The sequence below is a fragment of the Helianthus annuus genome, chromosome 4 (genome assembly GCF_002127325.2).
Source record: "Helianthus annuus cultivar XRQ/B chromosome 4, HanXRQr2.0-SUNRISE, whole genome shotgun sequence".
In the NCBI taxonomy this organism is placed as follows: domain Eukaryota; kingdom Viridiplantae; phylum Streptophyta; class Magnoliopsida; order Asterales; family Asteraceae; genus Helianthus; species Helianthus annuus.
Window position 1 is genome coordinate 25,449,048 of NC_035436.2, and position 5,130 is coordinate 25,454,177.

The 5,130-nt window shown below is 29.5% G+C and overlaps 1 long non-coding RNA gene across 1 annotated transcript; it reads right to left on the reverse strand.

The window, feature by feature from the left end:
- Positions 1 to 2,600: 2,600 nt before the first annotated feature.
- Positions 2,601 to 3,119, reverse strand: LOC110934472. The gene is made up of 3 exons (XR_002588372.2): positions 3,064 to 3,119; positions 2,791 to 2,918; positions 2,601 to 2,695 (listed from the first exon to the last, which is right to left on the reverse strand). It is a non-coding gene; the product is annotated as an uncharacterized LOC110934472 (long non-coding RNA).
- Between the last annotated feature and the right edge of the window lie 2,011 nt (positions 3,120 to 5,130).

Below are 5,130 nucleotides of genomic sequence, written 5' to 3' on the forward strand. Positions count from 1 at the left end.
AATAGTCCAAAAAGTGTTACCTGTTGAGTTGTTTATATTAACTTCATTATTGGAGTTAAATGAAGATCTACGCTTGCAGTTTCTTGAAATGGCTATCATTGTAATAAAGAAAATGAATTAGATTCTAATTAAAATTATTATTATATATAAACAAACAAAAGAATGTCAAAGATAAATCAAAAAACACAACCTGAAGTGTTTCCCTGGTTTGATTGATTTCCCGAAGTATTGGAATCATGCTTTGACCGTTTATACATTGCGGAATAAGTTTTTGGAATAAGAAACTAATCGTTTGTTCAAACTGCCTTACAATACCCTTGGAGCGAAAGGGATGTAGTCGTTAAACAAAATAGTAGAAATGACTTGAAATGAGATGAAGAGATTTATATGTTGTAAAATTTCTTTTTAAGGAAACATTAGTAATGTTAACATTTAAGGATATTCTTTATGATATTTAATGATTAATATCTTAATTTTGGAAAGTCAACAATTAAAATTTTTTTTTGGAAATAATAGTTAAAAAACCGATAAAAGTTACTATATATAAATAACTTTCCAACATTCAAACTTTAATATAAATATTATGCTTTATATTTACCAAATATAAATTTGGTTTATATGGCAACATTCCAACATTAGAACTTTAATATAAATATTATGCTTATTTTTTATTAATAATGGAAACGTGTTAAGATTTTAAATAAAACTTTAAAATAATTATAATGTTATTAAGACGTAACACAATATAGTGTTTAATAATATCATCTTTAATTCATATAACAATTGAATACCATAATAAAAACAAAACATAATACATAGTTATTAAAAAAGTAACATCATGTCATATCATAGAAAAAAATTATAAGCTAAATACAAATAGACGTTCATACGAAAAACTTATTTATAATGTAATCTATTAATAATATAAATTTCACGAAGTTCAACCACACAAATTAGTTATTCAAAAACCAACATAAAGTCTGCCAATAAAATGTTCAAAATATGAGTAAACGAAAATAAACAGGGAAAAGTTTTAAAAAATACGGATACTACTATTAGATTCGGCACACTACTGTTCAATCTTTGGCTTCAAAATCCCAGCATTCACATTCAAATCTTCATCTTTATCACCAACAGTCTTACGGGGTTTAGTTGACGACTGGGAAGAAGATACATCGACATCATAGACGGCATCCAAATTACGCTTAAGTTGATTCTCAACAATCTCCGCAGAACAGTTCATCTCAGCTCCAGAGGGTGTGGTAAAGATGCTTTTGATCACATTAGACACCGGAGTGTCTTCATCACCAGTACGGGATACAACATCCTGTAAACAAAAACTAAAAAGTTATGAAAAATATTTATAAAATATGGTGAATGACAAAATATTGAACCATTAGTGAATTAATTAATTTGTAAGACATACCTTAACATCAAAGTTAACATTTGGATTTGAATCAGACAGAACAGCATCTAAATGTTCCTCATCAGCAGGCTGTATTTATCGCATATAATTTAAAAAAAAATTAAATGGGATAACTTTTTATAACAACAACGATCAACTAACGTCTTGAAGGTATGGCGAACCTGGAAGTCATCAAAATGCCTATCAAGCTCGGAGATGATTTCAGGATTTTCAGTCAACTTCGAGACAGAGTAACCATCTGCTTTGTTTTTTTATGTTAAAGGAAGCTATGGTTATCTTAAACGCAAACCGCCGATTTAACAATGCCCTCAGCTCCTTGGGAAAGTTACCATCGCTGGCCAACTGTTTTCATAAACATTATCATTGACATATTGCATAAGTTCGATATATAATTTACAAACATAGCAGTTTAAAATATATACATTAAAATGTATAAACGAAGTAACGATATTATATTGACACAAAGTAACGTACCTCAATGTTTTTATCCAAAAGCTGGTTTGCGTTAACCTTTAACAGTTTAAGAACTTCACGTTCAAACAACGTCAAAGTGACAATCCCGGTACAATCCTGAACACGAATTTGAACTTTTATCCTGTCATAATATTAAATAAGATTTTCTTAATAACCATGTAAATTGTTTAGCACAAATAAATGAATCAATAAAATTAACCTGGTAACAGACAAAACGGTCCTTTTATTGCAAAGATCAGTCTGACATTCCAAGACAGTTACTTCATCATAGCCTTCACTTCCATCTTGCTTTGCCTTGCAAATTGTGTTGTACATAACCTTTTTGTTGCAACTCTTACATGCATTGTAAAACCATGACTCTTCTGAAGCAAAGCTCTTAATAGTTTCGAGGATAATAACAAACTTTTGCTGTATAAATATATGATAATTTAGAACATTATTAAAGTTAAAAATAATGGATATAAAACATAAAACAATAAAGTATTGTAACCATACTTCAGAGATTTGGCTTAATGCTCCAATTGTACTAAAGGAACCATCAAATAGATATTCCTCAGTCGTTGACTTGATAGCAGAAGAACTCAATCCAGAATAACCGGAAGACGATGATACATTAAGCTGAGCAAGGAAACTGTACAGAAAAATAAAGAATGTTACAAAAGTAATACATATTCAAAAGATATTATAAAAAATGTAATAAGATTACAAACCTTTTCTTGAAATCCAAAATCTCTTTCACCTCAGAGTTTATCAAGACTCGAGTTACATTATACAAATTGGAGACAAACAAATTACCTGTTTAATTATAACAACATGTAAATAAAACTCCAACTTGTATAAAAACCAATATGTAGTTTAATGAAAAGTGAGAGTGTCGGTATAGAATATACCTCCCCAAAATCTGTACTTCCCAAACTGAACAACAACCACAACATTCTTTTCATCCTTATTGTTCTTCTCAAAATCTAAAATCTGATCAGCATAACAACCCCATAACGTGACGTAAATCTGATGGTGTCTAAAAAATAAAAATTAAAGAATTAACTTGGTAGTTGTCAAAAATATATAAAATGGGAGAAATATATAAGTAAAAGAAGGTGTATATATATATATATATATATATATATATATATTTATATATATATATATATATAAGAATGTACTGCAAATCTTCCAAAATAAAGGTAGTCTTCTTCTCGTCTTTGCCGTTATTATGATCACTTTTATCATCTGACGGAAAACACTTGACCACAAAACCAATAACATCTAAACATTACAGAATAATGAAATCAATATTACATAACATATATAATATTAAATTGATTAAAAATTAAGAAAAAATTAAAAATAATTTACCAATCGGGCTTTTGAAAGACTTGCTATCATCATGAGGGTCATCCACAACAGAATCAAATGGAGAAAAGTCAAATCCCCATTCAGCACCAACAGGCTCGTTGCATTCTTGGACAGTAGTATTGTCATTTAGATTGATCTTGAACGAACTATGAACATATTTGACTTTTTGACGATTTTCACCCATCGAAGGGTTACGAATAGTTAAACATTGATTTTCTTTCAGCAAATGCTCATAACCAGTAGTGTTTTTTTTTGTAAAACAAAGGCCTGCATTTTCGTGCCCTGAAAATAAAAGTTTTATAATTAATTATAAACGGAAACTAATTATTTTTTTATTCAAAAAAAAAGTATGCATTGGTCTAAAAAAACCTCCTGGTCCATGAATATCATGTCGTAGCAATAAATCTTTCTAGGATTGTTGAACGTAGGTCTTGTCCATAGCCGGACTATGCGGATTCTGATAGTGTAATCATCAACATTAAGATCAACATTATTCAGAAGTGTGATAGCAGCCTGTTCCATCTCTGAAATTAATAAAAAACAATTAAAATAGGTTACTTGATGATCATATAGAACAATCTTTGAAGAAAAGAACATGAAAAACATCGTATGTTTGCTGATGACTAAAATACCTATAACTATATGAAATACAAAGAAACTGACAAAACTCATACCAGAAGATATGTATATCGAAATATACAACTTCAGTAGTTGTGATGTGTATGAATCATAACAAATGAGACTTATTTATAAAATAAAGTGGTCACTTAATTATGGTAGCAATATTATTTATTTTAATTATAATTGACAACCTTTACTAAAATAAAAAAATTAGATTTATCTAAATTATTATGATTCATCAGTTTCCATAATTATCAACATGAAATTGCAAAGGAAGGAATTTTTATGATTAATAATTTTCAAAGTAAAAAGTTTCGAATTTGCAACCTATTAAGAGAAAGTTGACTTTCTGTAGTTAAAAAGAATATATGTAACAACTCTCGCTAAAATTAATACTTAGTATGATTAATTAATCAGTTAATCAATATTAATTAAGCTAACAAGATTAATTAAGCTAAGTAAGGTTTATTAAAAATAGATATATATGGGGCCGTATAAGAACATTTAATATTAATAATTAAATATATTATTTTATTTTCCTTACTCCGTTTTTAATGAAACTTAGGTTAAAACGTAGATAAAAATATGCTCGTTCTAAAAACATATTCGTCGTTTTATAAAACGTTATATTTTAAAAGTTATACGAGAAAAACGAGTGAAGCAGCTGAATTAATATATATAAGCAAGCTAGCTAGCATGTCAAGCAGGTAGGCAGGCACGTCACTATCCCACATCGACAGAAATTATGTTGAGGTGCTTGCTTGCTTGCTTGCTATAAATAATAAGCTTAGGATTCATTTTTCTTTGCTCATTTCTCTTCTTCTCTCTATACGTTGGTGTTCTAACCAATAATCACCGATACGATATTCTGTTCGGTCGATTCAGGAACCAACTAACGGAATCCAAAGTATTATACTTTGTGAGTTCGTTAAACGGAATCCAAAGTACTATACTTTGTGAGTTCGTTAAACGGATGCCAAAGTACTGTCTGAATAAGAGTACACTTTGTGAAGTTCGTTAAGGTTCGAATCTCGTAACTATCGTTGAGGTTTGATTTAGGTTTTACACAAATACGTATTCCATTCTATTATACTATAATCACACACACACAATCACGAAACGCTGCCGCAATCAGGGTAATAACTCGATCGCTATTACGATTCAACGTCCGATCGATTATAACTATCCAACGATAGTCCGGGTGCTGCTCAATTGAGCTTGTACTTTGATTATTCGTCGTGATTTCGGCTTGA